Genomic DNA, 11,973 nt, shown 5'->3' with positions numbered 1-11,973 from the left:
CAATGATTCTACACTTTTTCTTCTATCATTGTTAGCTTGTTGTCTTCTTAGTTCTTGTCAACACAGCTTTATGAGACTAACTCCATGAGTGCAGTGGCCTCTGCATGATTGCATCTCTGTTCTGTGCTTGTGCACTGTGGTACCTTGTGCAATCGCATCTAGTAAGTACATAATAAATTAATAATATATTTAGTTATTTACCATCATTACAAATTTATAATTAAAAAATATAGTTAGTTTTAGTTTCTTTACCATCATTAACAACCAATAGTGATCAACGAGGTCCATGGATAGAGTGATGAAGAAACTTATGATTTGGATTATTATTATTATTAAGAAGGTTTAGGGAAATTTCACTTTGCATGCACCAATTTTAGCTTGTTCTTTTTATTTTGTTATGCTTCTGTTTTGTGTTGCGTCCTTAATAGCAAAAAGGATTAAGGTGATTATCTTGTATTTTAGTTAATAGTTTAAGGATTAATACATGATATTGACTAATGAATATGAATGAATAGTGCTATCCTATTCGTGCATTTCACCAAAACCTCCTTATTTTGTAGCTAATAGAATTCAATTTATCATGATCTTATTGTGCATTTCACCAAAATCTTCTTATTTTGCAACTAATAGATTCCAAGTCATCATGATTAAATTCTAATATAAAAAACAGGCTATAGCTAACCCAACCAACAACACTAACTTCATCTAGTTTTCTTGTTAATCTTAATTAATTTGATGTGATTTTTTCTTATTATATATAGTTCTACGTTCTTAGTAATCTTATCGAAAAGTAATTAGTTGAAATTGCTTGTTTTGTGTTGAAAAGTGGTAGTTAGTAACTATAGTCACCTAACTATACCAACTTATAAATCTCGAGAGATAAAATATCTATATAAAGGTATTGATGCTTTATTTGAAGGTATTAATTTTCGTTTATCTATATAAAGACTTGTTTGAGAAGTGCATGGAGATTACTCAAAAGTGTCTTGATGATGTACATGATGTTGTCCTTGATAGTGATTCAGATGATTGTTACTAAGAAAGTTTAGGAAAATTTCCTTTTGTCATGCATCAACTTCAGCTTGTTCTCTATTTTTGTTATGCCTTTGTTTTGTTAATAGTTTAAGGATTAAGAAAGACATCACAATGATTAATGAATGTAAATAGTGCTACATCTTACCAAAATCTCTCTCATTTTTATTTTTGTATCTCAAAGATTCCAATATAAATAAAGATTACCAATATAATACATACATAGTACTGTGCTCAAGTATAAGAAAAGTAGAAAATATTGACAAAACATAATAGGATTGGAATTTAGGAACTTTGTTTTTCATTTAAGTTTTTGGTTCTTAAAACTTTGCTAGTTAAATTTTTTAATTTCTACCTGCAACCTAAATACTTACATAATTAATTATATATTTTCTTATTAGTTTATTTATCTTAGTGTAGTATATTTGATATGGATGGCACAATTTTCTTTTAAAAATAATGTGAATTTGTTGCTACTGTGTTCTCTTTTAGATTCCATAGTTTAGAAATTAATTATGTACTTCTATTTGTTTAGATTTAATATAGCTTCAAATGCAGATAAGGGTGAAAATAATACTGGAATTGAAATTGATCGTGGTTGTGTATTCAAGAAGATCGCTAAAAATACTACAGGAAATTGAAGTGACAAAGCTTGGAAGCATGGAATTTCGGTTGATAGAGATGCCAAAAAAATAAAATGCAAGTATTGTGATAAGGTGGTGACAGGAGGAGTGTATAAGTTGAAACATCATTTGACAGGAACAAAAAAAGATGTTGAACCTTGTATGGGTGTTTTTTGATGAGGTTAAAAAGGATATGTTTGATATTGTTATTGGTTTGCAAAAAAATTTAGTTAAGAAGACAATAGAATTTGAGGAAAAGATACATAGTAAAGATGAAGGAGTAGAAGAAGAAGGGGATGTTTTAGTTGGTGAGAATTGAAAGGGAAAATAAATAGAGACACCAGCAAGTCTCTTTAAGAAAAGGAGTGTGAGCATTCAAACAACAATCAACTCAATTTTTAAGAAGGGCTTAAGGGAAGAGGTGTGTGATGAAATTGCTTCGTTCATCTACAATAATGCTATTCCCTTTAATGTTTCAAGGGAAGAATACCATAGCATGTTGTAGAAGGTTTCCCGCCATGGATTAGGATTCAAGCCACCCTCTTATGATGAGTTAAGAGGAAAATTATTGAAGAAAAAGGTAGAGCCAACATTGGAAGAACATAGAGCTGAATGGAAGAAAACTGGATGCATTATTATGACAGATGGTTGGACGGATAAAAGGAGAACTATTCTCAATTTTCTTGTGAATTGTCCTAAGAAAACTGTTTTCTTGAAATCTATTAATGCTTCTAATATATGCAAAATAGCTGAAAAGATATTCAAGATGATTGATGAAGTTGTAGAGGAAGTGGGAGAAGAGAATGTGGTTTAAGTTGTAACTGATAATGCAGGTAACTACAAAAAGGCAGGACAAATGTTGATGAAAAAGAGAAAGAATTTTTATTGGACTCCTTGTGCTGCTCATTGCATTGATTTGATGCTTGAATATTTTGAGAAGAAGTTAGATATTCACAAAGACACCATTGCCAAAGGAAGAAAGCTAACTACTTACATATATTCTAGGACTTCTCTAATTTCCCTTTTACAACAACACACCAAAGGAAGAGATTTGGTGAGACTAGGTATGACGTAATTTGCTACCCTACCTTACTTTGGGTAGTCTTAATGAGAAGAAGAATCCAATAATTAGAATGTTCATCTCAGATGAATGGAAGGAAAGCAAGTGCTCAAAGACAAGGGATGGAAAAAACAATCAAAATATTGGTTTGGATAAAATATTTTGGGAAAACATTATCCATTGCTTGAGAGGTGCTTATTCTTTACTTCATGTGCTCCGTATAGTGGATTCAGAGGGAAAGGCAGCTATGGGATATATGTATTTTGAAATTGATTGTGCTAAAGAAAAGATTAAAGGTGCTTTTCAAAGTGTTGAAGTAAGGTAATAAAACTAGTAATAAGTAAACATTTTTCTCTCAGCTTTATCATTTAATTATTTACTAATTAGCTAATTGTCTAATTCACTATTTTTATGTTTTTCTATAGTTATAAACCTTTGTGGGATATTATTGATGCAAGATAGGACAAGCAACTCTTTAGACCTTTGCATGCTGCAGGCTATTATTTGAATACACAAATTCATTATAGTCCTAATTTTAAGGTTGAGTATGATGTTAAGAAAGGACTTTATGATTGTTTGGATATACTTGTGGAAGATCCTGCACTCCTTACAATTATTGATAGTCAACTTGAGGATTTCAAGAGTAAGGCTAAATTTTTTGGTAGAGATGTAGCCAAGAATGCTCTCAAAACCAAAACACCCTCACAATTGTGGGATTCTTATAGGGATGAACATCCAGAACTTCAAAAGTTTGCTATCCGTGTCTTGAGTTTGACTTGTAGTTCATTAGGATGTGAGCGCAATTGGAGTGCTTTTGAGATGGTAAACTTTTAATTTGATATTAGCTTAGGAATTTATTTTCTAAATTATAAAATTAGTTAATCATTTAATTCTATTATTTTTTTAATTAGAATATGTTAATATATTAAATAAATACTTGTAAATTTTGATATTATTAGGTTCAAACGAAAAGGAGAAATCGTTTGAAGACAAGCACAATGAATGACGTTGTTTTTGTGATGACCAATTTAAGATTGGCAAGGAAGAAGCCATCAAGAAATACTGCTGACTATAGCCTTGAAGACTTGGATTCAGATGAAGAATGGATTGTGGAAGATGAAAATAAGATGAAAAATTTAGAAGAATTTGATACACAAAATGATGTAAACTTAGCCCCTCAAGAAGATAGAGGTAAAGATGGGGTCCTTTGATTGATTTGGAGATTCCTCTTCTTGATGATGATGCTTTCAATAAGCTTCTCAACTTTTCTCCTAATAGAAATCAAAATGTTGGAGAACATGATGATCATCATGTTAATAAATTGCTTTAGTCTTTATATTTTTTTAGTATGATGTTATGTTATCTATTTTATATTGGTGATGTTGTTATTTTAAATTTCAGACTTGTGGTTAGTTTATATTTTTATCTTTGAACTTTACAAATGTTATATTTTATTATACATTTATACTACTTTAGCATTATTTTATCACACTACTACATTTTGAAGATTTAGTAACATTTCTCTTTTAACATCTGTTAAAGTGTTAGTAATGATCATAAAATTAAATATTACGTAACATTTATTTATAAATGTTAGTAAATATATTTAATTTTTTAAAAAGTGTTACCTTTTCCTAATCACTTATTCATATTTACAGAAACAAGCAAAACTCACTGCTCACAAAATCAAAATCTCTCACTCCTCAAATCCAAATCTCGCTCACGGTTTAATCTAATCACTTATTCCTTCGTGCATTTGCTTCGATCTCGATCTCATTGAATTTCAATCTCAATCTGGCTCTTGTTCGATCTGCTCTCGCCCTCTTCTCGATCTCGCTCTAGCTCGATCTCAGTTCTCGATATCTCTCTGGTGAGGCTGTAATCTTTGAACTCGTTGTCGATCTGCTCTCCTAACTCATCACTGCTCCTCTGTCCTCCTCATTGTAAGTGTCTCTGATTGCCGCTCGCAGTCGTTGTCGTCGTCGTCCTGTAGGTAGGTCATCCTTCAATCCTCAATGTGTTAATTTATGTTACAAATTTGTGGCCAACCCTAATTTAGTGCTTTTTAATTCTAGAATATGTTAATATATGCAATGATTTTGATTATAAATTATGATTACTGTAGTTGATTTTCAGAAAATTAAATTCCCTATGTTTAGCACTATGGAATTCAGAAAAATTTTAGTCTAAGACTTCTGATCTCTTCATTTTTCATTCCTCAACTCTTTCAAGGGCTTCGATTCACTTTTTTTGGGGGAGATTTTCTAGGGCTTCTTACTCTGAAACTATTGGAAGATGTGGCTTAAGATTCTGTTATTTATGTTCTTCATTGATAAATTTATGTTACTAGTAAAAACAAGTCTCTCTTTTTTCTCCTAACAGTATGTGCATTAACATTTGGGGATCATTGAATTGTCTCCATAATTATGTCACATGTTAAATGAGCTGTTGATGTATTAATTTATGCATTAACATTTGGGGATCTTTGATGAGCCTTGCAGGAGGTATAAAGAGCTGCAAAAGCTACTTCTAAAGGTGGTTGTAGTCATTGACAATTTTGTTGATAATTTTGCATTTTTTTCTAAATATTTCAGAATTTATTTGATTTATGTATACTACTATGAAGTTTAAATTTTAGCTCGTCTTTTATTCTAAATCTTGAAAATTGTTAGTGTTGTTGTTCTGTTAATTAGTTTTTAAATGAGAGGTATGGTTTAAAATAATTGTTGCTTCATAGTTTTCACTAGTTTTGTGCCCTTGCATAGTTTTTGAATTGTAAACCAAGGTAAACTCTTGCTTTGAGCAACCTTGGGGCTTTTTATGCTTGCTACTTTCTTAGAAGCATCAGTTTTTAACTCTCAATTATTTCTTTCTAAATTTTTTAAAAATGGAAGACTGTTGAAATTTGATTAACTTGTTTTGACTGAAAGAAAAAATTTTGAGTTTTATGTTTAAATAGGCCAAATATATCAGATAGTTAAATTTGTTAGTTGCTTATTCAGGTATTTTATGACTTTCATGTGGCTCCTGTAGTCCCTGCTTATACTTTTGATAGTTGTTATGTATCCAGTTGATGGCAGAGCAGAACCTAATAAAGGTGTGAAGTAGGCTTCAGCTAATGAGTATTTTTTAGGAGGTGTTGATGTTTGAAGATATTTGTTGTTTAATAATTAGAGATGGTTTACTGTTGAAAGTCATTATTCACTGCACATTTATTCTGTCCATTTTGCATGTGGATCTTCCTGAAATATGAGTCAACTACAATCTATCTGTGTCATTTTCTTTGAATTGTAGGAAACTGTGGCCATCGGATTCTTGTTCGTAACAGTTGATAATCGCATTCATTGAATCGTTATGTCACAGTCTAAGTGTTTAGCATGGGATAAATAATGTTGGACATAAATCATAAAAAATGAGAAGACAATGGAATCAAATGAATGAGTTGTCTTCTCATAAGGACCAGTCATTTACTGTGCTTTAACGGCTTTGTACCATTGCATATTCTGTACCCTTGGACTTGAAAATTTGCTCTCTTTAACTGTTGCTGCTCAAGTTGTAGTATAGATGTTGAGACATAAATTATGGTTCATGTTTCAGTTCACATATTATATATCATTTCTTTTATTTTAAATTAAAAGGTAGCTAAATGGCACTTGTGTCTCAAATTTTTATGTGTAGGTTGATACGACTGGACGTTTATGTCGAGTAGATACGGGGTTGAAAACTGTTGCTGGAGTAAAGAGGTATGTCACTGGAACAAAGCTGTGCCTTCGACCTGATATTAAACCATCCATTCACCCGACAAGAAACAAGCCAGCTCATGGTGACAGAAGCCGAAATCAGTCCCCACTATTTCCAGGACTTCCTGATGATCTAGCTATTGCTTGCCTTATCCGGGTCCCAAGGGTTGAACACCGCAAACTTCGGTTAGTCTGCAAAAGATGGTATCATCTCTTGACTAGTAACTTCTTTTACTCACTCCGCAAGAGTCATGAGGTTGCAGAAGAGTGGATATATGTCATTAAGAGAGACCGAGATGGGAAAATATCATGGCATGCTTTTGATCCTGTGTACCAACTATGGCAGCCCCTGCCTCCAATTCCTAAGGAGTACTTTGCAGCTTTGGGTTTTGGCTGTGCAGTTCTAAGTGGTTGTCACCTATACTTGTTTGGGGGTAAGGATCCATTGAAGGGGTCAATGAGAAGGGTCATCTTTTATATTGCTAGGAAAAATAAATGGCACCGTGCCCCAGATATGCTTCGCAGGTGGCACTTCTTCGGTTCATGTGTCATAAACAATTGTCTATATGTGGCTGCTGGAGAGAATGAGGATGTCCATCGGTCCAAAGAAAGCAGTTGATATCTATCCAAAGAAAGCAGTTGATATCCCATCCAGGCCTGTGAAAATATCTATCCAAAGAAAGCAGCTGAAGGACATTATTGATTCCCTTCTTCCAGCATGCACGACGCCTGATTTGGAAATCGGTGTTCCATTCAGAGCCCAGGCTATTATTGCCAATCCTCCAACTTATGGTGAGTAGTTAGTAGATCAAATATAAAATGTTAGTAATGTTCTTAGAAAGGGAATAGGAAAACTAGGATAACAAAAATAACTTGCAAATTTGAAGTTTGAAATTTAGAAACTTTTACATCAAAAAGCATGTAGAACATAGACTTTTACAATGCCATAAAATTGTAAGGAGTGTTAAGCAAAGTTCAGTTGGTGACAACAATGCTGTAGAAATTGAAGGTGGAAACTTTACTTGGGATTCCAAACCACCTGTAGAGGTGATTCCATGATTATTTTTCTTCGGATTTTATTTCTGCCCACTATATGAGTTCTTATTGCTTTTTGGTTTGATGTGCATCAGATGAACTGGGTTGACTGGTTTAAGGGAATGGTAACAAGTCGTCGCAGCAGTGAGCTAGTCAAGAAGATAAATACATTTTTCTAGGATTAATATAAGGACTAAGTTTTTTATGTACTGTGTATCACTTTTCTTTTTCTTTTTTATATGGAATTTTCATAGAGTTTAAGTGCTATAAGTATTTTTTTTCATTTTATTTGCATCACGAAGCAAACTTGTACAATGATTATTGATTAATGAAAGAGGCTATAAAAATTTCATTTTGTGAATTTGTGAATTTAATGAAATATTTTATGTTGTAGTAATTAATTTTAGTATATTTATATTATGTATAATATAAAATAAAAAATAGCATAATATAACTAAAAAAAATGTTACTAATGATCTTTTGTAACATTTTTTAAGTGTTACAAAAAATATCTATGGTAACATTTTTTGAAGTGCTACAAAAAATATCTATGGTAACATTTTTTTAAGTGTTACATAAAATATCTATTGTAATATTTTTTAAATGTTACAAAAAATATCTATGGTAATATTTTTCTAAGTGTTACAAAATATATCTATTGTAACATTTTTTTAAGTGTTATTAAGAAAGGTCTATTGTAACATTTCTCATAATATTACTATAGAAGATTTATTGTAATATGTTTACTAAATGTTATTAAATCTTTTGAAAAATATTAGTAAAACTCTTTAGTAACATAAGGTATATTTAATATTTGTTAAAATGTTACTAATATACATACCTAACATTTTAATATGATTTTGTAACATTTTTTAAATGTTAGTAAAAGTCAATTATGTAGTAGTGTCATTATGTTATTATTTATGATACTTTTGTCAAATTTAAATTCTCATTTTTATTTAAATTACTTAATTTTATCATATTATTATTCTCATAATTGATATTGATAAATTTATATAATTGGTAGAATCTTACGTTCCGTTTTACGATTTTACACTCTACGATTTTTAATTACTTTTCTGAGTCTATGTAAAATCTCAATTTTCGCTACCTTGACCACTACCATTACGAGACTGCCTCTATCTCCATCAAGTCTATTTTCATTCAATTTTTGTTCATATTTTAGTTTTATTTTTTATTTTGGTATTAAGTTATTAAATATTTATAAACATATTTTTTATTTGTAAAGTCCACTAACCAATTTGGTAAGAAATCTAATTTTTCTCACCCAAAGTTCCTCCCATCAGTTTCAAAATTCATGAGTTTTGAAATTAAGAATTATGATGTTTTGATGTTTTGGGATCGAATTAGCTTGTGAAAATTATTGGGTGTTGTTCTATAAGTCCGTGGGTAAGGTAAGAAGCTCTTAACACTTGGTGAATTTCTAATTTAGTAAACCTTATATTGAATTATGATGAAATTGTATATTGTTAGATTAAATGCTTAAGATTTAAAGTGATTGGTAGTGCTGGATGCTGAATTGAACTTGTTGAGTGGAGAATTGGAACTTGGAACTCGTGGTGAGAAGGACTTTTAAAGTGCTTTGTGGTTTAGAGAGGAATCGGCTAAGGTATGGTTTTGGTTTCTTGTAGATAATATATAATGTCATGTGAAAACATAGGCTAGATGACCATAGGATAGGTTGAAAATGTGGGAGTATATTAATGCTAGTAACCTTGACGAAAATGTGGAATTATATTGTGAATGAGTTCATAAATGATGATTTTTGTTGAGTTTGGTGTTGAATTTGATTGGGTTTGATGGAAGTTGGTGTTAGAGTTAATTGAATCAATTGATTGGTCTTGTGTGGATATGGTGATGGAATGATTGAAATTGATTATGTGTTAGTATGTTGATGGTTAGTAATTGATAAAAATGTTGAACTTGTTATGAGAATTGTTGAGTAATACGTATGAAATGGAGGAATTCTTGAATGGTTTGAGGTGGTTGTGTGTTGATGGGAGGAATGAAACTGTGTGGACATGTTATGATTTGAATTAGTGCTGTTTGGAATTTAAAACATTTGGGGTTTTGAATGAAAAATTGTAAGATAGAGGTTTGGAACTTTTTATGAAAAATTGATTTTTGACTGAACTTTGACGGGCTATAACTCGGCTTCCGAACTCTCAAACTTTTCTAAACTTATCTTAAATAAAATTAGGTCTGTGAAGTTTACACCATTTGAAGAACGGATAAAAAATAAATTTTAACAAAAAAGTTTTGCTCGTTGGAAGTTTGGTGTATAAAAGTAGATTCTGTAGCACTTAGCAGCTTTTTTTACCATTCTGCAGAACTCGCGTACGCGAGTACACACGCGACGCGGCCATTTCCTTTTGTCTAGGGGGCTTACGTACGTGCACAGGGGTCGCATACGTGAGCGGGGCAAATTGCACCCCGCGTACGTGAGATCATGCATGCATACGCGGGACCCTGTTTTTGGGAAACATGTAATTGTTTTGTGATTTTAACTCAAATTCTAACTTTCAAATCTCTATAGTTACCTTCTAAAGTCCCTAATTTAGTTTCTAATCATAGAAAAAAGGGTGAACATAGGGAGGGAGATAATTTGGAAGTGAAGAAAGATTTTGAAGTGATGATTTATGATGAGAAGTGTGGAAATGTTGGAAATATATGAATGATGACAATGTTTAATGAATTTGAGGTAAAATGGGAGATGAATTAACGATGATAATGACAATGAATAATTCTGAATGAGGTAAAATACTATATGATGACGAGAATGAACTTGATTTAAAATTGTTTTATGGGGATCGTGATCATTTACTGCCCACCAGATTTGATATAAAATTATTTTGTGGAGATCGTAGTTATTTACCGTCCACGTGTGTGCTATTTTCCAATTGAAAATGTCTGTAGGGATCGATGTGGTTTACTGCCCGCAGATGGTAGGGATTGAGGTGGTTTACTGCTCACCAAGTGAGGATCATAGTACTGTACCGCTCACCAGTTTTCAAGAGGACAATGTCCGGGTTAGCTACCGAACATGTCGGGTTGGCTATATAACCGAAAAATGAGACTCATTAGTCATAGGGTAAGCATGTATCATATACATATGTTTGTCTTGTTTGATTGTGCATTAATTGGGTTTGCCTACTTGATAATCTATGTTTAACTGCTATATGCTCTGTTTGTTGTAACTGAATTTTACTTGTGATTTCTTTGTATGCCGTATATGTCTATGCAACTGAGAGGCCCCTTATCTAGTGGAGGAGTGATGAGGGCAGTTTCACCAGAGTTTTGGAGGATTGGGGGAACGGGTGATACGATGGATTTAAGTTAAAATTAGATTAGAGCTGATGAGCGGATAATTTATACGCTTTTTGGCATTGTTTTTACATAGTTTTTAGTATGTTTTAGTTACATTTTAGTATATTTTTATTAGTTTTTATGCAAAAATCACATTTCTGAACTTTAATATGAGTTTGTGTGTTTTTCTATGATTTCAAGTATTTTCTGGCTGAAATTGAGGGACCTGAGCAAAAGTCTGATTAAGAGGCTGAGAAAGGACTGCAGATACTGTTGGATTCTGACCCTCCTGCACTCGAAGTGGATTTTCTGGAGCTACAAAAGCCCAATCGGCACATTCTCAATTGCATTGAAAAGTAGACCTCTTGGGCTTTCCAGCAATGTATAATAGTCCATATTTTTCCTGAAATTTGACGGCCCAAACTGGCGTCCAAACGCCTACCAGAGACCATTTTCTGGCGTAAAACGCCGGAACTGGCACCAGAACTGGAGTTAAACGCCCAAACTAGTATCCAAGCTGGCGTTTAACTCTAAGAATGGCCTATGCACGTGAAAGCTTCAAAGCTCAGCCCAAACACACACCAAGTGCGCCCCGGAAGTGGATTTCTACACTATTTGCACTTAGTTACTTATTTTCTGTAAACCCTAGTAACTAGTTTAGTATAAATAACACTTTTTACTATTGTATCAAGGGAGCTTATGCCATTTTTCACATTTGGGAGGCTGGCCATTTGGCCATGCCTAGACCTTTTTTCTCTTATGTATTTTCCAACGGTGGAGTTTCTACATCTCATAGATTAAAGTGCGGAGCTCTGCTGTTCTTCATGAATTAATGCAAGTACTATTGTTTATCTTTCAAATTCACGCCTACTTCTTCTCCAAGATATACTCTCGTTCTTAATTCAGTTAAGTCAGAATGAAGGGGTGACCCGTGACAATCACCTACTATTTTCGTTACTCGCTTAGCCAAGATCCGCGTGCCTGACAACCACAAGCGGTCTACATGATGTTCAACGTAGTCATTGGATGACAGCTGGAGTATATTCTCTTGGGTCTCTAATCCACGGACCGATTCCGTGAGATTAGAACCTTCGTGGTATAGGCTAGAAACAATTGGTAGCATTCCTGAGATCCGGAAAGTCTAAACCTTGTCTGT

The sequence above is a fragment of the Arachis hypogaea genome, chromosome 10 (assembly GCF_003086295.3).
Source record: "Arachis hypogaea cultivar Tifrunner chromosome 10, arahy.Tifrunner.gnm2.J5K5, whole genome shotgun sequence".
NCBI classification, from domain to species: domain Eukaryota; kingdom Viridiplantae; phylum Streptophyta; class Magnoliopsida; order Fabales; family Fabaceae; genus Arachis; species Arachis hypogaea.
This window is presented reverse-complemented; position numbering follows the sequence as displayed.